Source organism: Mus caroli, unplaced genomic scaffold (genome assembly GCF_978045245.1).
Source record: "Mus caroli unplaced genomic scaffold, Mus_caroli_1 scaffold_2, whole genome shotgun sequence".
NCBI classification, from domain to species: domain Eukaryota; kingdom Metazoa; phylum Chordata; class Mammalia; order Rodentia; family Muridae; genus Mus; species Mus caroli.
The window spans coordinates 170,356,171-170,379,348 of NW_028227257.1; the positions used below are offsets into that span (position 1 = coordinate 170,356,171).

Here is a 23,178-nt window from a genome sequence, read left to right on the forward strand (position 1 = left end):
AGAAGACTTTAATGATGCAGTTTTCTGTGAGTTATTCCTGCTGCTGTAAGTAATCCCTCACCCATACTCCTTTAAGTAAGCCCACAAAAACTCATTGCTTCAACAAATTGGTATTTGTACTTAGCTCAGTCATCAATCAGCTCCCTATCTGAAGTGGGTACACGTTTGTTCATATTTTCCCAGGAATAGTGTCACAACAAAACGGAGGGGAGATGTAATTATACTTTAACAAGCAAACACACAAAATAACAGAAACAACAAAGCACCACTCCACTACCACCACCACCAACAAAACCAAAAACCAAAAACCAACCAAACAACAACAGTAAAACAAACACGATGCTCCCTGTAGAAAGCAATGCTTCCATTGGCCAGTAGATAGCAGTATGGATATTCCAAAAAGTGGAGAGAGGCATTAGTGTGATTACTATGCTGCCAAGGAAACATTAGACAGCTCATTTTTGATCAGCACACGAGAAAAACAGAAAGTGAGATTTTAAAATATCAAATCCTAGGTGCCTCTAAATGTAAGCCTGAACATTCAGCCCACTTGTTTCCTAACAGAGTTTCTATTAGGAAGCAGGAACATGAAAATAGATCTTGACTAATAATGCCACAGTTCAAAAGGATCACAAAGCAGAGCAATGAATGAGTGAAGGTGCCAACAATATTTTAAAGAATGGATGCAAATGTAAACAAAACAACTTATTGTCCTTATTCATAAGACTGTAGGAAACATTTCTAAAAGTCACATATGCTACAAAACATACTTCTTTAATAAATAAAAGCCTAATTGTGGGGAAAAAACTGCATCCCAATTATCCAAAGATGGTAGACAGCACTTTGATATAGTTAAATGTACTACTGTGTGTAGCTGCTGCTATGTTCTGACAAGTGATGAGGAGTAATTTCACATTCCTTTCAAGGTAAAACACAATAGCATTTCCCTGTGATGCTGAACCATCATCCTTCGATGTGGTACAACTTCAGTTCATCAAAGTATATTTTAAAGCTTAATGTGTGTATCTAAGGAGTGTGTCCTCAAAGACCTAGCAAAGAAAAAAATTGGGGACACTTGGGCAAAGAAAGTGCATATTAATTGAAAATGGCCTCTTAAAAAGATAAAACTAAAGAGTAGATCTCAAATTTCTTTTGAGTTTTAATTGGTGGTGTTAAATGGAGAAACAGACTCCTGTAAAGATTAAGAACTAGATTTTCTTACCAAAACTTCAGGCCCACCTTCAGGTGAAGCTTTTTCTTTTTTTATTACTTTTCTAGGGTACATGACTTAACACTCATGTACTTATAGCCTCAAATGGCCTAAGATGCCCTTCAGCCTTTGACCTTAATCATGAAATCCTTTATGTTAAAGTTGAGTTACACTTGGGCATTTGCAACAAGAGCACCTTATCAGTATGACACAGGCAATCAAATGCAGGTTGCAAGAGACTGGGCATCTGTGTATATCTGTTCTCTGTTTTCTCTGCACTTAAGAAACAATATCTAAAATGTGTTAAGAAATTACACCAGGAATAATATTCACTATATTTGATGTACAAGAAGATAAGTTTATTAACCCCTTAAGTAATCATCTGTATTAGTAGATGGACAGTACATACAATAATATATTGTAAGATGGTGTCAAATTTAAAAATAAAAAAACCTACTTGGCTTGATGAAAATGTGCACCAGCTAGCACCCCCAGAAGCTTCTGCCCAGTCCCAGCGAGTGCTGCCCGGCACAGCCTGCCTGCACATGCCTTCCTTTACTTCTTGCTACCTTCTGGAGGCTAATAATTGACATAGTTAAAGCCATCACACTTTTACCCTAAAACATCTACAAGAACAGATAATGCAGACAGTATGGCTACCAAAGGGAGGACATGTGAATATTTTAGTTTGGTTTGTATGTTGAACACAGACATGCCATGAAACTTGCTAACTTCTCTACTTCTACTTATATCCCAATATGTTCAATATGTTGCCTAGTTCTCTTCATAACAAGCTCTCCAGATCCAAGCATATAAGCAGATACTAATGACATTCTGTTAAAGTGCCAGGTACTAGCTGCATCCCACCACACAATTTGATAGGGAAAAGAAGATGAAGGAAATGAGGGAAGAAGCTGTGCTCCCACAAGTAAAGACCAAGTTTCTGATAGATTAAAGCCACTGATGCTTAATCTTAACCTCAGAAACATTTAAAGGCCCCAGTGACCCTATTGTGCCATCAGGGTTAATATTTAATACAACACAGTATTATGTTCTATTCAATTGGTAGTAAAGAATATTGAATTCCTCAAGAATAATGGGTCTCAAAAGGATTTTAGTTAAAAATGGTACCAAAGAGGCTACCATTTTTTTTATTACCAAACCATAAGAAGCCAAAGGCCTTGAAAATATCTTTGCCCCTAAAATATCTTGAAAATATCTTCACCCTAAAATATCCTTGAAAATATCTTCATCCCTCTTCTTAAATCCCAGGCTTCACTTCTCTATATCATGTCATTCTCCTGACCTCTAGACTCTTTGAAAATTATTGCCAAATCAATGCTTCAGACTTGGTAAAGTGGAATCTCTTTTTCTTGATAATGATATAGATTCTATAGCTTTTAGCATCTATAGATAATCCTCACATTTCTAATTAGCTAGAGGCATAATTGGTCACTACATTTATAACTGCCAGAGAATTGAATAATACCTGAGGTAGAATGATGAATTGGAAAGAGCCATATGCACTGTGCATCTCACTGACTTCAATCAAGTGGCAGATTTGCTCGTGTCTCATAAGATGACCTAAAGCAAGTCACATAACCTTTACAGTCTGACACCTTAAATACAAAATGAAAAAGTTGAATAATATCTAATATCCATCACAACTCTGAAATGCAAGCCTGCAAATTATTTTTCTGTCACTTTCTGGTATCGATATTAATGAAGAGTAAATGATGAGAAAATAAGTACAGAGGAAAGGTACATAAACCAAACCAAACCAAACTAAAATCCCTGACCCCACAGAAAAGCCTGGGTGGGAAAACCTGACCTCAAAGCTGTGAGATTATCCATTAATATGACATTTTTCAAAACCAAAATAGAATCATGGAGTGACAAAATGTGTTTGGCTCAACTTCTGCTACTAGTTTATATAAAAAGACTGTTTATATCCCTAAACTGGGACAAACATTCTTAAAATGATAATTCAGTGATGTGATACTCGAATTGTTAGATTAATTAAGAGACAAAATGATGACTAAAAAATCTTTTAATTTGTTAGGAAAAACTTACATATGAAAACATTAAGCTCAGTGTACTGTTCCTAGGTACAGTTCTTGACTCCACATTTCTTTGGTACTTGCTTCCGCTTACCATGACCTCATGCCCCTTACTACTGTTTTCAGCCTCACTGCAGATGTTACCTAGCCTGTTTAGCTTGGCCTTCCAGATATCTACCATCTAACCTACAAAACACTTCTCTTGCCTTTTCTTGATGCATTTCTTCCACCTGCTCAGCATTTCCCGTTTACTCCTTAACTCAGCACTTTGAGGTCATTTTACTTCTGTTTTGCTTCCCTCCCCTATCTGATCATGGAACTGCCTTCCTCATTTTTCTTAATGTAGAGCTTGATTGTTGTTGGGACACTAACATGTTGTCTCTTTCATGATGCACTGTTGTCACATTGATCTCTCTTTCCACTGACTATGCTAAGCAGCTGCACTTCCTTTCTGTATTGACAGCTGTACTTCACTTATTGCATATTTCTTGATAAAGCTACTGTCTTTTGAGAAACAGATGCAAGGTGAAGAATTATTCTACCTCTCTACCTCTCTCTCTTGTCTTTTCTTCTTCCTTCTCTCCTTACTTTCCATTCTCATCCCCACCTCATTCCTGTCTCCCTATTTATTATTTTCTCATACTTTATAAAGTAAATTTGGGAAACCTATGGAATAATAGTCACTTTATAAATAAATACAGAAATATCAGAATCAATAGCATGAGCATTCCAGTTTCTTTTCCACATACTTCTCCTATACTGGAATTCCTATGTTGGAATTCATCTCCCACCATAATACACCATTTGTGAGAAGACTTGGTTTTAAAACATAACATTCAACTCTAGGTTCTACTTCTAAATTGATTTGAAAGTTTTTCTACAAGAGAGAAGCATTCTAAGAAATATAAATAAATTAAGAGAAGGTACGCTTACTTCTATTGATGGGTATAAGTTTTAAACATTCCTCCTACAAACAGTTTGTGGTACAGGATTACAAGGTAAGTTAAGAAGGGACAGCGCGTTTGCTTTGCAGGTGAATCAGCCAGGCTCAAGCAGTTGATGACTTACTCCAAATAAGGGGCTGCATCTGGTCAGTGTTTTGTCCTCCTACCCTTGCAGCTTTATTTCTTCAAGAAGTTTATTTGCTTTGTTCAATCTGTTCCATTAAGTCCTTTACTTTTTGTGCAGTTGCCTGTAAATAAAATAAAAATATACCCCCAAATTCAGTGCCAGAAAATTAACCATTAGAAATAGCTTTCAACGTTTAAAATTATCTTATTTATCTTTCTAGGTCAGAATAATTTTCTAGGGCTAGTAATGCAGGATAGTGGTAGGGAGCCTGCCTAGCATATGTCAGGTTCAATTTTCAGCAACAGAGAGAGAGAGAGAGAGAGAGAGAGAGAGAGAGAGAGAGAGAGAGAGAGAGAGAGAGAGAGAGAGAGAGAGAATATGATGAAACTCTAGAATCAATAAGCATACTTTTGTTAGGGGTAGCAACAGAATAGTGATACAGTCTTTCAAAGAAAATCTAAGGACAAGCATAGGTGTATCAGCTCCCACAAAGTGTTTGGAACACCAAAATCAGGCTTGACAAATGTTTAGAAAGGACATGTCCTATGGTTATATACTTGCCTCTGTCTCTCTCCACAATGGAAAGAAATTGTATGGAGAAACACTCCCTCTATAGTGTTGGGAACAACATGCTTTCAAAATCACAGTAGAATTGTACAACATTATGGAGTAATGTCCTTGCTCTTATGCACAGTCTTAGCACATCCACTGAGAGTGTGGACAGGACTTTGCCCTCTTCTTATCAATCCCCCTGCTTTAGAGACCTGGAATCAGGGCTACTTTGCCTCAGGTTTGGGCCCATACTCTAAAAGAATTTTATCTATCTATCTATCTATCTATCTATCTATCTATCTATCTATCTATCTATCTATCTATTTTTGGAGTCCAGGATGCTAGGATAAGGGGAATACAACATTATTGCTTTCTTTTTTCCTCTCCAAAACTGCAACCCAAACTGCTCTGTTTGTTGTATTTTGGATTTTAGGGCTTGGTTGTCAGTTGCAGCTCTACTTCCCTGCCTCCACTTTCCATTTTTAAGAGTTATTTGTCTCTGTACATCTGGACTCCAGTTGCTTTGGACGTTTAATCTCTCTAAATTTTACACTTGTTCAAAAATGAATTGTATTTAGATGTTCACCCATTGAACACTGTGCCTTTAGTTTTTCCACTCCGTCTTAAAGCTTAAGGAGCCCTCAAAGGTGACTTTTTAAACACAGAGGTTGTGGCCCACTGTTGAGGTTTGCAGACTTTCCGGGCTTCCAAGATTGCCTTCTACTGGGTTATTTATGGTTTTCCTCTCTTCTGTCTTCTCTCCCTTAGCCCTGGGGTAGGTATTACAGTGTCACAGTTCACAGTTCTGCAGACTTCCTAAACACCTGGTCATTCCCAAGCACCCTCGGTTGTCCTGCCACTGGCACAATTTGATCTCTCCTGAGCTTCCCAAAAGCACCCAACTCCAGAAATCTGGCTAGCCTTCTCAGCAACAGGGGAATTTCTCAATCTCCAGGAAAGCTATGGTTCCCCCTATGAGACTGTGGCTCAGGCCACTTCCCTTTCATAAAATCCCCTTCACTCCTCCCTATGCCTCGACCCTCATGCCTCCCCAAAACTCTGAGTAACCTTCCATACAAATTTTCTGAGAGCCATCACCTTGCATTCTTGCATTCATCCAGGGAGAACCCTTTTGCCTCCCTACCAAGTGCCAGAGTCTCTGTGCGCCCTGCTCTAGGCACCCCTAACAGCTCCTATGCTGGGCGGAGCACTCTGTCTGTGCAGAACTCTGCGCCTAGCTCATGAACCAGAGCCTCCAGCTGTCCGGGCAGTCGCGATAGTGATTCCCAAACCCTCAAATCCTCAGACCCCACAGCTGCTCAGGACAGAGTCAATGCGCAGTCTGAGTGTACTGAAGCCCTGCAGCTCTGCGGCTTTCCTACCACTTGAAAGAGGCTCTGGGCACGCGAACCACACCTCCTGCCCGTCCCTCCTTCTAGGCTCTCTGTCCACTGGCCGCTGGGTCCTCAATGTCTTTAGCCTTCAGCACGAAGTGGAGATGCGCGAGATGCTGGTGAGGGAGCTCAGCTCCTGAGATCGCGCCAGCTGGCACGATGAGCTTGCGGCCGGCCGCTGCCTCTCCTTGTAGTCCCAGGCTTGCTGCAGCTGGTGAGTGCCTGGTCTGCAGTGCTGGGATACCTTTCAGCGGGAAATCTGTAAGGGACTTAGGAACCAAGCTGCTCCCAGTGATCTCAGACTGTGACCAGAGTTCAGATTGCCTTACTGTTGATGGGGAAGAAAGGCACTTTGACAGGGGAGCCTAGAGGCGAGTGGAAGGGCTTAGTGAGGGTTGGGGTGTACTGTTGCGGTAATGTAGGACTGACATCTAAAAAATAAGTGTGAATAAAAAGGAAGCTAGGTGCGGGCCAGGGCTAATAGACTCGACTGGAGTGGGTTGAAAGACCTCCCCGCTGCCCAAAGACTCCTTTTTTCCCCAGGTACTGAGAACACTTCTTCCAAAGCAGGGTTAAATTTTAGATAAAGACTGAATTTAGAGACAGCTTATATTTCATTGTGTTCCTTCTGGAGGTGGGAACTGAAATGGGGTTTCAACCAGCTAGAGACATAAAACAACTTAGATGGCCAGCTCCATGCAGTTAGCTGAATTCAGGGTCCCAGATTTTATGACCTGAACTACTGAGGCTTCAGAACATAATAGAGGATGTTAAAAGATAATTCAGAGTGCTCTAAGGATATTCAAGCTGCCTTCAGAACTCTCTAGGTTTCCCGACTGACTTTATGTTTTCCTAGTTAATTAGATTTAAGGTGGACCTAAAATAAAACCTTTAAAAAGTGACTTGACCACAAGTGTAGAAATGAGTTTAACAGAGACACTGAAACTTATAGAGGAGAAAGTGGGGGAAAGCCTTGAAGATATGGGCACAGGGGAAAAATTCCTGAATAGAACAGTAATGGCTTGTGCTGTAAGATCAAGAATTGACAAGTGGGACCTCATGAAACTACAAAGCTTCTGCAAGGCTAAAGACACCATCAATAAGACAAAAAAACCACCAACAGATTGGGAAAGGATCTTCACCTATCCTAAATCAGATAAGGGACTAATATCCAATATATATAAAGAACTCAAGAAGGTGGACTCCAGAAAGTCAAATAACCCCATTAAAAAATGGGGCTCAGAACTGAACAAAGAATTCTCACCTGAGGAATACCGAATGGCAGAGAAGCACCTGAAAAAATGTTCAACATCCTTAATCATCAGGGAAATGCAAATCAAAACAACCCTGAGATTCCACCTCACACCAGTCAGAATGGCTAAGATCAAAAATTCAGGTGACAGCAGATGCTGGCGAGGATGTGGAGAAAGAAGAACACTCCTCCATTGTTGGTGGGATTGCAAGCTTGTACAACCACTCTGGAAATCAGTCTGGCGGTTCCTCAGAAAATTGGACATAGTACTACCGGAGGATCCAGCAATACCTCTCCTGGGCATATATCCAGAAGATGTCCCAACCGGTAAAAAGGACACATGCTCCACTATGTTCATAGCAGCCCTATTTATAATAGCCAGAAGCTGGAAAGAACCCAGATGTCCCACAACAGAGGAATGGATACAGAAATTATGGTACATTTACACAATGGAGTACTACTCAGCTATTAAAAAGAATGAATTTATGAAATTCCTAGCCAAATGGATGGACCTAGAGGGCATCATCTTGAGTGAAGTAACACAATCACAAAAGAACTCACACAATATGTATTCACTGATAAGTGGATATTAGCCCAAAACTTAGGATACCCAAGATATAAGATAAAATTTGCTAAACACATGAAACTCAAGAAGAATGAAGACCAAAGTGTGGACACTGTGCACCTTCTTAGAATTGGGAACAAAACACCCAGGGAAGGAGTTACAGAGACAAAGTTCGTAGCTGTGATGAAAGGATGGACCATTTAGAGACTGCCGTATCCAGGGATCCATCCCATAATCAGCTTCTAAACGCTGACACCATTGCATACACTAGCAAGATTTTGCTGAAAGGACCCAAATATAGCTGTCTCTTGTGAGACGATGCCGGGGCCTAGCAAACACAGGAGTGGATGTTCACAGTCAGCTATTGGATGTATCACAGGGCTCCCAATGGAGAAGCTAGAGAAAGTACCCAAGGAGCTAAAGGGATCTGCAACCCTATTGTTGGAACAACATGATGTACTAACCAGAACCCCGGAGCTCTTGTCTCTAGCTGCATATGTATCGAAAGATGACCTAGTCGGCCATCACTGGAAAGAGAGGCCCATTGGACTTGCAAACTTTATATGCCCCAATATAGGGGAATGCCAGGGCCAAAAGAATGGGAATGGGTGGGTAGGGAAGTGGGGGGCGCTATTGGGGACTTTTGGGATAGCATTGGAAATGTAATTGAGGAAAATATGTAATAAAAATATTAAAAATTAAAAAAACAAAAAACAAAAAACAAAAAAAAAATACAAAATAAAAAGTAACAAACATAAGAAAAAAAAAGAAATGAGTTTAAATGGCTCCAATTGTAATATTTCCCATAAATAGAATTTTTCTACTAATTTTGTGAGAATTTTTAAAGCTAAAATAAGCTGAGTTAATAAATGTTGCAGGCAGCTTATGAAAAATATGTGTATGCTCTTACACCTTTGCACAGCTTCCATGGTCTAGATCTACTCAGTCTTTTTAACATGTTATTACACCTAATTAAATGGGATTACTAGGACATGCACATTTGGGCATTCATTATACATTTATTCTTTCCTTGATGATCTTATTCAGTACATTGTTTTCTGTCACTTCATAGAGAAAATTAGCATATAGATTTAATAGTATAACAAAATGAGTGTTGTTTCATGACATGACTTCAGCAGATGTCAAATTCTTGCAGATTTTAATTTTTATTAAAATGTACAATGGTAAAAATATCACATTTAAATTTTAATAACTTATTAAATCTACTTTAATGTAAAATCTAGCAATGATTTAAAAATATATGTTATTCTGAATCATTTTGTGTTTATTACATTACACTCCTATAAAATCAGAATACTAGAAAGATAAAATTTTTGTTCATCCTCTTATGTAATAACACCTCACTCATATCTATATATATGTGTGTGTGTGTATTTTTCACTTACCTTAATGAATTTGTAATTGTAATGCTTACTTAGTGATGATTGCCTCTTTTGTTTTATCCAGAAGTGATAATTCATCACTGTCTTCCATTTATCAATCACAATTTCCCTCATACAGACTTGATCAATAAACATCAAAAACATTTTCCAGTCTGGGATCAATAGTCATCTTTTGTTCAGATGACTGTGCAGAAGAAAAGAATCATATTAAGTCTGAGATTTAGAGTGAATCTGAACTTTCAAACCAACTCTCCTTATGAATAGCATTAGTGTGACACCTTAAAAAAGGGCACTTGTACCCCAGGAACTGTCATGTCTCTCAGCCTACTCTGAGACTGCGCTGCCTGTTCACAGTTAAGGACTTTTTACACACAAAACAGTCTCCTTTGGGGGAATTCAGTATGTTGTCTAATAGATTTTTCAAACAGAAAAGAAAATATTATTTAATCTTTGTTTTCTGTGTTCCCTCAATTCTCTCTTTCTCTCCCTTCCTTCCTTCCTTCCTTCCTTCCTTTCCTCCCTCCCTCCCTCCCTCCCTCTCTTCTTTCTTTCTTTCTTTCTTTCTTTCTTTCTTTCTTTCTTTCTTTCTTTCTTTCTTTCTTTCTTTCTTTCTTTCTTTCTTGGCAGTGGATGATCGCCACCTTGAGAGGCAGGTGGACAGCCTCTAGCAGGATGAGAATCTTTTCTCTGTTTTTGATGTCTCTCCCTGCGGAGGTTAACAGTCCACGCTGTCTGTAGATTGCCCCATGGACATGAGCCATGGCAAAAGCATATCGGCTATCTGTGTAGATGTTGGTAGCCTTGCCCTCTGCCAGTCTCAAAGCTTGTGTTAGAGCAATAAGTTCAGCTTTTTGGGCTGAAGTTCCTTCGGGCAAACTGCTGGACCATATAATAGATTTTCCATCCACTACCGCTGCCCCTGCCCTGTGCTTACCTTCCACCACGAAGCTACTCCCGTCGGTGAACCAGGTTGCTGCTCCCGGCCACGGTTGATCTGTGAGGTCTGGTCGAGTTCCTAGACAACTCACAAGTTAAAATATTTTATCTTCCTTCAGCACTACCTAGCAGAGTCAGGCATGCTGTCAGCCTCAGCGTGAGTCAGCAGGAGGGACCCTGAGGTATGCCCGGAGAAGTTCTCTGCTGTTCTTCTCTCATGGAAGTGAAGATCAGTGAAGATGCAAGACCAAGAAGTGATGCACAGCTAGCTCTATAAGCAAAACAAGCTCAGCCTCCTTCACTGTCCATTGAGCCCTGTTTATGCACTCCAAACATCACATGTCCTCCATGTGTCTTGCCTCAGCATGTGTGACTGACTCAGCTGACATCACGCTGCCACTCAGCCCAAGTCTGTGGAAGCAGCAAGAAACTGAAGCACAACACCAGAAGTTTTTTGGTGCATTTCTTTCTATGGAACCCCAACAAGTGCAGTTCAATTACACAATGTAAAGCAGACTAATACATGCCTGTCTTTAGCAAAGAATCCTTCAACATGTGTCTTTTCACATGCTTGCTTTAGCAGAGCATCCTTTGACCTGTGTCTGCTTCAGCTAAATGTCCCTTCATGAATCTGCCTTAGTCTTTCACTTGTCTCCACTTCAAGAAAACACTCCTTCATGTGGTTTCCCCAGAAAAACACCATCTAATACAACCGACTTTCCAAGGAACCCTTAAGTTTGCACTTCAGAGGAGCCAAGGACCCTAACTTGAAAATCCTATGACACATGCCTCTCAAGGCAGCTAGATCAGACTGACTTCATGACTCCCTGCATCTGTCTGCACAGCATGCATATCAAAATGTGCCTTAGCCTGGAAAGACATTCCTTTTTAAAATTATTCAGGGCACTACCCTGGGGTGCAGGCACATGCCTCTAATCCCAGCACTTGGGAGACAGAGGCAGGCAGATCTCTGAGTTGAAAGCCATTCTGATCAATAAAGTGAGTTCGAGAATATCCATAGGTACCCACAGAAACCCTGGGGGTGGAGAGTAACAGGGCCCTTCAGAAGTTTTATTTGAATTTCTTGATTTCCAAACAAAAGAATTAAGAAAATGGGTGGTCCTTTCTCATACCCCAGATATTTTAATCAAGCAATTTGTTTTTGAAAACACTAATACACTAGAGAAAATCTGTCTCAAAAACCAAATAAACAAACAAAAACAAATGAACAGGAAACAAAAAACAAAAACAAAAGAAAGAAAACACTAAATCATACCCTAGGCAGGAAAGCAGGTACGCTAACTGCAGATGTTCACTTTGCCTTCTGCTCCTGCAAATCAAATTCCTAAGTCTCATATCTAGTGTTGCTACAGAACACCTGCTGTAGCCTCTCATTCTCCCCTGTCCCCATCCCATGGATCCCATCTATCGTCCTATACTAATCTCCCTTGTCCAGTTTGTTGCTTTGTTCCACACCCAACACAAGCTGGCTCTCCCTGGGTTGTTGTGGTAATTTCTTACCCCAATGATCCCGTATAAAAAACCCACATAACCGGTTATTAAACTTATAAGCTATATGTCTAGATTGGGCATATCTATCACTATACTAATTTATTCCCCAGCTATGAGACCCCTTGCTACTTGTGGCTTCTCTGGGCCATTTGATTCTGCTTCATCTTCCTTCCACCCCCTCTTTCTCCCTCCTCTGAGATCTCTCCTCCTATCTTTTCCTTCCCCTGACCAATCTTTGGCTAATGCCTTTGTTTGACCAGTCAAATACACACACACACACATACTCACACACACATACACACACACACACACACACACACACACACACACACACGGTCAAACACATGATGAAGCACTCTACCATTTATCCTAACTTAGATAGTTTACAATTCTATACCAGAATTATGTTTTGATTTTAGTTTACATTTCCATCTGTAAACCATCCTTTCATCCTATATCATATCTCTTAATACTAAACAACTTGTTTTTTTTAATGAGACTATAACTAGTCTACAATCCTGTTAGGAATCCAAGAATGAATTAAACACCACCTGAGTATATAAGAAGCACAAAACATAGCTTCTAAAACTTAAACAGCTTGTAGAGACATTTAACTACCTGGACAGCCCCTAATTTCTCATAACGTTGTAGCATCTGTCTTCAGCCTTTTGGCCCAGAACCATCTGTCAGACCTGGAAATCAAGCAGGAACCAGGACTAGCTTACCCTATCTTGGCAGAGCTTACCATTCGACTATCTCACATCTGTTTGTCTGTTTTGGGCAGTATTTTGTCTGCAGATGATAAAGGCAATTTGTTTCCCATGGCTACCTTGCCATGATACGCAACCTCTTCTGTAGGTAAAGATGCTCAATATCTTCTTTGAACCATAAAGGGGGAGCTGTCAGGAGCAGACATATCTCATGGTCAAATGATCCTTAACAATGAAATACTATTCAATGTCACACTACCTATCTATGTAAAGTATATCTGAACGGTTAAACCTTAACCACTCTTAGCCATTCTATTTGAATAAAATGAAAACACTTCATTATAATTGAATCACAATCTAACATAACCATGACTTTGCTATCTGGTCCTTAACTTGTGTTACTAATAATTCTAAACAGTTTGTAATAACAGCTATTAAAAGGACTGGGTCAAAGCCTTGTACTCTTAAATTAGTTGCATAGCCACAATGCTTAACTAAGAGTAACATTATTAATTTCTAATTTTGTATCTATATACAAATTTATACCAATGAAAACCTTAATCCTGTATCAATTTTCAAATTCTGTAACAATGTAGGAAATTATAACTTTAATTTTATATCAATTATAAAGATTTGTATCAATGTATGATTATGGCTATACAATGTTTTGTTTAAGAGTAAACTTGACAACCTATTCCTATTTGTCTATTCTTCTAGACAAATATTCAAATTTCTATGATATTACTATATTCCTCCTTTTCTCTTCCAATCCCTTTGACTTTACTTAAGAAAGAAGGATAGAGAAGAAGAAAGGAAAGGTAGAAATCTCTGAGACTAAGCTCTCTAGTTTCCTCCCTGTCCACAGCTACAACATTTGCAAACTATCCCTTAAAGTTAAACATATCTATAATTCCTAAAAATATCCAGAGCCATTCACCCAACCCTAAGGGAATGGGGCAATAATCCTTTGCTTGCTTATAACATTATAATAGTGTAATGTTAAGTGCAGGCCCCCAGACCTGGTTGTCCCAGAGATGAGAAAGTCCGCATGTAAACCCAAGTGACTATGTAACATTGCCCCCAAGTTATTTCTGTTGGTTTTGTTTGTTTGTTTGTGGGTTGTTGTTGTTGTTTTTTTTTTTTTTTTTTTTTAGACAGGGTTTCTCTGTATAGCCCTGGCTGTCCCGGAACTCACTTTGTTAACCAGGCTGGCCTCGAACTCAGAAATCCACCTGCCTCTGCCTCCCAAGTTCCAGGACTAAAGGCGTGCACCACCACGCCCGGCAAGTTATTTCTGAATTGCAAATAAAAGTGCCTATAGTCAAAAATTTGGCAGAGTTGAGATAGGCATTTCCTGGTGTTCCCTGCCTGGGGATGGGAGGAGATCATGACAGAGGTAGATAGAAGAAGGTAAATAAATAGAAGAGAAGCCACCATGAAGTAAGAACATTAAAGTAATGGGCATGTATTAATGACTATTAAAGTAATTAAAGTAGTGGTCTAATTAGAGTTAAGAGCAGCCCAGACAAATTCATGGCAAATTATATAATGGAATTATTGGCTGAGAAATATGTATACTATATAGAGAGTAGTTATCTGCCTAACTCTTGTGCTAACTAAGGCTTATCATAAATATAAAGGTTGTATGGATCTTTATCCAGGAACTAAATGGCCAGAGGATGTGTAGAAATCCTGGGTTGAGATCAAATATTTTCTACCACACAAAACCAGATGTCAGCACCTAGAATTACAATCTTACTGCCGGGGGACCAGCTCCAGCGAGGTTTGGGTAAGACTTTGCCTTATGACATATTTCTGGTTGCTTTATAATAATAAAAACTTTACTTCTGTAAGTTACTATGCTAATGTATCTGATTAACTTATCTAAGTCTAAGTTACTATGCTATTGTAGCTGACCTGCCCTCTGTGTTCATCTGAGGCCAGAGATTGCAGTCTCAGGCACTTAGCACCCTCACCCTAAAACAGCAGGTGGGTTAGGGTTAGGGCCTTTTCCCTATTGTCCAGATGCCTCTGTCAGGCTAAAGGGAAGTTTGGAGCAATAAATTTCTATTGAACCAGGAGAAGAGAATAACACTCTCAGAAGGAAAAACTTTTACATAAGCGAATATGCATAATCTCATATAAGTTCATATACAGATTCATAATGCTCGTTTATACATATCCATTCAAACCAGTTGGGCCGAACTTGCATGCACTCTCAGAATTACATACTTACACACATGTACACATTCTCACAATTACACACACACACACACACAAGTCCATACTTAAATATGCATATGGAGCAAAAGACCAGCACTGGTGCAGAAAGTACTCACTCATTCTGGATGAAAAATGAGCTCCAAAAGGCTTCCACCTGTTTAATGCTAAATGACTAAAACCCACGTTTGTAAGAAAAAAAGCTTTGCCCTTTTAATAAGACTAAGCATGCCTTGTCTTTACCATGGAATCTGTTCTGCCCCACGATAAGGAGAATCCTGCCTGCTCCTTCTGCTTTCTGCAGCGTCTTCTTTTTACTCTTTCCCTCTGCATTCTACTCATTGCTCTCTTAGGTTTGTTTTGTTTGGGGTTTTTTTGTTTGTTTGTTTTGTTTTGTTTTTTATGTTACCTATAGTTTCTAAGTTATTCCACTCTGCATTCTCCTTTTATTCTTTTTTTGTTTTGTTTTGGTTTGGTTTTGGTTTTTTTGAGACAGGGTTTCTCTGTGTAGCCCTGGCTGTCCTGGCACTCACTCTGCAGACCAGGCTGGCCTCGAACTCAGAAATTTGCCTGCCTCTGCCTCCTGAGTGCTGGGATTAAAGGCGTGCACCACCAAGCCCGGCTCTCCTACTCTTGCTCTCTCCTCCTGCTCTGAAGCCACAACAATGCTCTTACTCTCAATGCCTTTTCTCTGAAAGCTATGCCTATACTTCAAAGTTCTTCTTGAGTTCAGTTCTATCTAAATAGTGTCCTGTCTAAAAACTTCTTCTGAGATCAATTCTTCTCACCTCCATTCCTCTCACCACAGTTCTGACTATTCTCTTTGTCCTCAGCACTTAAGCATCTTTCAGAATACATGATCACATGTTACAAAGTTCATCACAAGTTCACACAAAAAAATCAAATCATAAATTGCAGTAGAAGTTTGAAAGCATAATCATTAGGAGTGATTATCTAGCTAAACATCCATCACCTATCTCAGCTCCATAGGTTTACTGAAGGTTTAAAACAATAACTAAGTTATATGTGAAGTTTTTTTTTGGTTTTTTTTCGAGACAGGGTTTCTCTGTGTAGCCCTGGCTGTCCCGGCACTCACTTTGTAGACCAGGCTGGCCTCGAACTCAGAAATCCACCTGCCTCTGCCTCCCGAGTGCTGGGATTAAAGGCGTGCGCCACCACGCCCGGCTGTGAAGTTTTTTTTTTAAAGATTTATTTATTATTATACATAAGTACACTGTAGCTGACTTCAAAGCCACCAGAAGAGGGCGTCATATCTCATTATGGATGGTTGTGAGCCACCATGTGGTTGCTGGTATTTGAACTCAGGACCTTCAGTAGAGCAGTCAGTGCTCTTCCCCGCTGAGCCATCTCTCCAACCCATAAGTGGAGTTTTGTACAGATAAACTCCATCAATATTTTATCTTCTGTCCTAGCACGTGTAAGAAATCATTAGTTCCCTTATTTTGACCTTTGTTAATTGTTTTACAACCTCTTGGAATGTGTTCTGAGTAGGAGAAAGTCTGGTTACTAACTAAAAGCAATTAACTGGTGACACTTGGGAGACTGGCAGAGTTCTCATCCTAGTTTTGACTATCAGAAAGGACCTTATAGGGCTGGTGAGATGGCTCAGTGGGTAAGAGCACCCAACTGCTCTTCCGAAGGTCCAGAGTTCAAATCCCAGCAACCACATGGTGGCTCATAACCATCTGTAACGAGATCTGACTTCCTCTTCTGGAGTGTCTGAAGACAGCTACAGTGTACTTACATATAATAAATAAATAAATCTTTTAAAAAAAGGGACCTTATAGCAGTCCCACTATTAATGAGCTTAATGATCACTCATATAATTTTAGGAATTCTTATAGAATCATCATAAAGACTTAAATCATCTATTTATCTATATAGCATAATTACAAGACAGTACATCTTTGTGGATCTGCAGAGATCATATATATATATATATATGTATATATATATATATATGTTTAATCATAACAGTAAAAGCATATTAATAGCAGGAATCTTTCCTAAAATTAATCCCTTACAGCCTTGCTTAATAAGTGAGCACCTGTCACATATTATATAATAATCTGAACCAAGCCATTTCAGGATGATCACCTGCTAGTTATTAGCTTGTCCCTTTATGGCTCCTGACATCTTCCCAATCCCAGATACCTACACACCAGCATAAAAACACAACCATTAACAGCTAGGACATTAAAATCTCTATTAGAGCCATCAACACTATCACAGAAGGCCCTGAATATTCCAAGATAGCTGAAGAACAAGAATGAAAAAGACCATAAGACAGTCCTTACAATATGATAGAGGTCCTTAAAGAAAAAAAATAAAAAAAATTGTGAAAACACAAACTGTGGAAGGAAATGGATAAAAGACAGTTCAAGATCTGAAAGTGAAAACAGAATAAGTAAAGAAAACCTAAACTGAGAGATTGGGAAGTGTAAAATGTAGGAACTCAAAAAATCCCTGAGAGGCAGACCTTAACAACAGACTACAACAGATGGAGAATCTCAGGCATTGAAGAGATGATAGAAGGAATAGATCAAGGAAAATGTTAAATCCGAGAGAGAGAGAGAGAGAGAGAGAGAGAGAGAGAGAGAGAGAGAGAGAGAGAGAGAGAAGAGAGAAGGGGGAAGAAAAAGATAGGAAGAAAGAAAGAAAATCCTGGAAGAAAGTAACCAAGAAATATAGGATATTTCTACAAAAATAACAAATATAAGAACAGTAAAGTGTAGAGGAAGGAAGAGAAGAAATTCAGGTCAAAAGCAAAGAAAACATCCTTGACAAAATTATAGAAAAAAATGTCCTTAACATGAACAAGAGACTTAACAAAGTAAAAGAAGCATTCAGACTATGAAATAGACTGGACTAGAAAAGAAAGCCCCCTCGGCATGTATTACCTAAGTCACTAAACATAGAGAACAAGGAAAGTATATTAAAAGCTGCAAGGGGAAAAGGCCAAGTAACATTTAAAGGCAGACCTATTAGAATTACATGTTAATTCTCCATAGAGACTCTAAAAGCCACAAGAGCCTGGACAGATGTGCTGCAGACTAAGAGACCACAAATGCTAGACCAGACTTCTAAGCTCAGTGAAACTTTCAACCACTATAGATGAAAGAAATAAGTTATTACATGATAACACAAAATTGAAGCAATATCTATCGACAAATTTAGCTCTATAGAAGGTGCTAGAAGGAAAACCCCAATCTAGCAAGGTTAACTATTACCCTGAAAAGGCAGGGAATAAATAATCCTAGACCAGCAAAGTCAAAATATGGAAGCATGCATACAACACAACAATAAAATCAAAATAACAGGAATCGACAATCATTGTTCATAAATAACTCTCAACATCAATGGTCTCAATTCCCCAGTAAAAAAACACAGACTAACAGATGGGATGTTTAAATAGGATGTATCCTTCAGCTGCACTTAAGAAATGCACCTTAACATCAAGGATAGACATCACCTTAGGGTAGATGAAAAAATACTCCAAGCAAATAAACCTAGGAAGCAACCTGGCATAGCCATTTTAATATTCGACAAAATAAACTTCAAACCAAAGCAAAGGGTCTAGAGTGTTTTCCTCCTTCAAGTATGCACCCCCAGCCCATTTTCTTTCACTCTGTGTCTTAATTTGGATGCCTTCTGTTTCCCTTCATAATTTTTTTAGTTTGTTTCTCTATTTTCTCTCTCTCGGATTGTTTCTTTCCTTCCTTCAACTAAGCTAAAGAACCAGCAATTTGATATTTTAACCTAATACCGTTGTGATTAATGCCATGCATACTTGCATATTAAAAAATTTTAAACGTGCCACACTTTAATAGAATACATGATCTTAGCTCAATCTGGGGTTTTTCCATGCAATTGAACATTGTGGGTACCTCATCTCCAACTTCCAGTGCCTGTACCTCCATCTGCAAATGCTTTTTAATTTTCAAAGTTTTCTTTTTCAGTGCATGTGCGGGCGTCTGTGCACTTATGTGTCACAACTTCCGGGTCTTAGCTTCCACCATGGGTCCCAGGGATTGAATTCAGGTAATCATACTATACAGCAAGTTCTTTTATCTGTGGAGTACCTTACTGTTATTGCACAAGTAAGTGTGTGTGTGTGTGTGTGTGTGTGTGTGATTTTCATATATGTATGTACTGTATATTGGGCCTTTCTCTGCCTCTCAATAGCATTATCCTTCCTTTTCTTACCTCTTTCTCCCTCAGGACAGTTTTACTTTGTTCATGTCATCAAGACATTTATATTTTTATACATCTGCATAGAATGTAGGGACACACACACACCAAGTGAAACAAAATTAAAATGAAAACATGCAGTCTTTTTGTTCAGTATTCATTAGCATATGCTTTTCTTTGATTTTTTTATACAATTCATGTATAATACTTAATGATCAATCAGCTTGAAAATTTTCCTTAATGCTGATAATAGCCTTTTTATTGATATCCTTGTGGTTTTCATACATGTTATTATGCTATCCGCAGATAAAAATGGGTTATCAGTGCCTTTTTTATTCTTATACCTTTATATTAATAAGTGTCAATAAAAACCTTCAATAGAGCATTGTACGATAGAATATGGCTCAATATCAACTTTTAATTCCTACTAGTGACAGAACTTAAAATATCACGTTTCTCCATTCTGACCACAGCAGCATGCTTTCTATAAGAGTGATCACTGGCCAGGCAGTGGTGGTGCACATCTTTAATCCCAGCACTTGTTAGGCAGAGGCAGGCAGATTTCTGAGTTTGAGGCCAGCCTGGTCTACAGAGTGAGTCCAGGACAGCCTAGGCTATACAGAGAAACCCTGTCTCTAAAAAAAAACAGAAAAACAAAAACAAAAAACAGTGATGGCCACTTAGTAGGGCTGAGTGGCCACTCCACAAATAGGGAAACAGACGAGTGTTGTTATTGCAACCCCTTCTAGCCAAAGGTAGTTTATGTGCTTGTCCTGATGAAATGAGGATATAGAGACCAAGTATGGGCTGCCACCTTGTGGAAGAAAGAAGTTAGTGCATCTGAGTCATTTCCAAGTATTGGAGGAGACCTGAATCATCCTTACCACAAGGACTCCTCTCTCAAAATCAACCCAGCCTCAGTTTTAAAGGAAATGGACACTTGATTTCCTGTAAGATTCATGCAAAAGTCCACAGGACTTTCAGACTCATGAAAATGCTAGGCAACCCAAGGCACTGAACGCCATTAGACAACTCAGGCCAGTGACTTCCATCTAGTCCAATAGAACAATGTCTTGAAATATCCAGCTAAAATTCATGTCAGATGTCATGAATCATCTAAGCTAATAGCATAGTTTATAAAATTCCCTAGTAAGCACTTAGTTGTTTGTGGTGTCATGGTGGTGGCCCACTGTCAGTTCAAGAACTCAGGTAGGAGGGCAGAAGCAGGTAGATATCAGGGAGGAGAACATCCTAGTTTACATACAGAGTTCCAGAATAAATACAAACAGAGACAAATCTTTGATTACCAAATACAATTTTCAGTAAGTGACACCCAAAATGAACATGTCATTGCAGATGTGTGCCCCTTCTGAGTGCAGTGTAAGATCAAACCTTATCATGCCAAGATAACATTCATGAGAAAATAAACCGGAGACACCGAGGAGATTAGGACAGCAGTAATAGTCCTGGAGTAATGGTTCTGTGGCTAAAGTACTGGCAGTTGTTCCAGAGGTCCTGAGTTCAATTCCCAGGAACCACACCGTGGCTCACAATCATCTACAGTGAGATCTGGTGCCCTCTTCTGGCCTGCAGGCAGAATGCTGTACGTGTAATAAATCTTTTAAAAACTAAAATAAAAGTAAATATGTTTGGAAAGCTACATGCATTTTATTTAGAAAGTCAACTACGCCAGGCAGTGGTGGTGCACGCCTTTGATCCCAGCACTTGGGAGTCAAAGGCAGGCGAACTTCTGAGTTCGAGGCCAGCCTGGTCTACAGAGTGAGTTCCAGGACAGCCAGGGCTATAAAGGGAAACCCTTGTCTCGAAAAATCCAAAAAAAAGAAAGAAAAGAAACAAGAGGAAAGTGCAACTGCATGCACTGCTAAAGATCTTTAGTCAGTATGTAGCCTTTTACTTTTTTTTAAAGACAGGATCTCCCTGTGTTTTTTTGTTTGTTTGTTTGTTTGTTTTTGACATGAGTTGGAGAGATGATTCAGCGGTTAAGAGCACTGACTCTTTCAGAGTTCACTTCCCAGCAAACACATGGTGGCTCACAGCCATCTGTAATGGGACCTAACACCCTCTTCTGGTGTTTCTGAAGACAACAACAGTATACTCATATAAGTGAAAAATAAATACTTTTTTTGGTTTTTTCGAGACAGGGTTTCTCTGTATAGCCCTGGCTGTCCTGGAACTCACTTTGTAGACTAGGCTGACCTTGAACTCATAAATCTGCCTGCCTCTGCCTCCCAAATGCTGGGATTAAAGGCATGCACCACCACTGCCCGGCCTTTTCTCCCACCCCCCCCACCCCCCAGGGTTTTCTTTGCCTACAAATGTTTTGCCTGTAGTTTGGGTGTGTGGATCACGAGGTTGTCAGGTGTGGGCAGAGTCCTGAAGAGAGCTTTGCCTATCTAGGTGGGTATTAGCTTTTGTATGGGTACTGGTGAAAGAGGAAAATTACTGGACACCTGAACTCTTCACCCCAGAGTACATTCCTGAACTCTTCACCCCAGAGTACATTCCTGAACTCTTCACCCCAGAGTCCGACCCCCTCCCAAATGAAAACTGTTCCAGGAACATTTTTTAGATAAGGGTCTCCTGGAACAAACCTAGTCCTACCCCTCCTAACTGAGGACTGTTCCAAGAACATTTTTGAGACAAGGGCCTCCTGGTACTACCCCAGAATATTCCAATAAGATCGAGTACATTGGCAAAATATAGGACACGACCCCTTGGTGACGTAAAACTTGTACTTTTCCCCTGGCTTTTTCCTATAAAAGCCTGTGAAAAATTTGGGCCGGGCGTCGATTCTCCTCTACACCATGCTGGGTGTATGAGTTTCGACCCCAGAGCTCTGGTTTATGTGCTTTTTATGTGCTTTCTTGTTGTCGCTTTATTAAATCTTACTCTCTACATCTTAAGTTCGGTCTCAGTGTCTTCTTGGGTGCGCGGCTGTCCCGAGGCTTGAGTGAGTGTCTGCCCTCCGGGGGTCTTTCACTGGGAATCAAATCCAGATCCTCTGGAAGAACATCAAGTGATTTGAACCGCCATTTCTTTGGACTTCTCTAAAGGACAGGAGGGAGGTACAGGAAAGAAGTAGAGCTATGTCACCGGTAACCAGACAGCTATGATTCATTCTAAGGTTTTGTTTTGTAATTTTTCAATGATAATTGTCAAATGCCCATCCTGCTGAGAACCACATTTACTGATTAACATGCATAAAGACCAAGTTGCCAGAAGGAGACTCCAAACATCTTTAGATTTCATTCCTTGAGTTGGGACCTTCTGTTTGTTTCCCCTTGTTTTTTGTTTGTTTGTTTGTTTTTCTGAGGCATGACATTTTTAAGTAGTTGTCCTTGAACTGACTTTGTAGACTGGGCTGGCCTTGAATTCAGAGATTTGCCTTCCTCCACCTTCTAAGTATTGGCTGCAAGAATCTGCTTTTGGGAGGAGCTAAACAATCACATTGAGAGCTGCTATCATACATGTCAGGAGTTAGTCATTTAGAAGAGGTGTTCAGCAGCCTCTGGTTCTATCTGTACCTTCAAAGTCTACTCAAGGCTGGACTAACCTGAAGAAGTAAACACGAATCTCAGGGAGCACAGAGTGGCCATGGAATACTTTCACCAAAGATAGATTTGGACAGTCTATAAGATAAGACAAACAGGTTTTTTGTTTTTTGGTTTTGGTGAATCGACCAATATTGAACCTGCGTATGGTACATTTAGAAACCAGAAAAACTTGGCATATCTGCAGATATTATAGTTATAGATGGTGTTTAGCTGCTTGTTGTACTAAAACTAAGAGATTGTCTCTGATTAGCAAGTTCTGCAGTTTTGTTGTGGTTTTGATTTTGGTTATTCTCGTGAAAGAAATTGTTTTGGAATGGATTGGGATTGTGAATTCTTTGTGCTCTGACTCCATAATATCTGTATTTATGTCTTCAGTGAAATACAGTGTAGAAAATAATCCTGCTCCTTTTATTTTATTTTATTTTATTTTATTTTTGGTTTTTCGAGACAGGGTATAGCCCTGTATAGCCCTGGCTGTCCTGGAACTCACTCTGGAGACCAGGCTG

At 39.6% G+C, this 23,178-nt stretch overlaps 1 pseudogene; it reads right to left on the bottom strand.

The window, feature by feature from the left end:
- Nucleotides 1-6,328: 6,328 nt before the first annotated feature.
- LOC110289056 (uncharacterized) overlaps nucleotides 6,329-23,178 on the bottom strand; it is a 38,307-nt pseudogene continuing 21,457 nt past the window's right edge.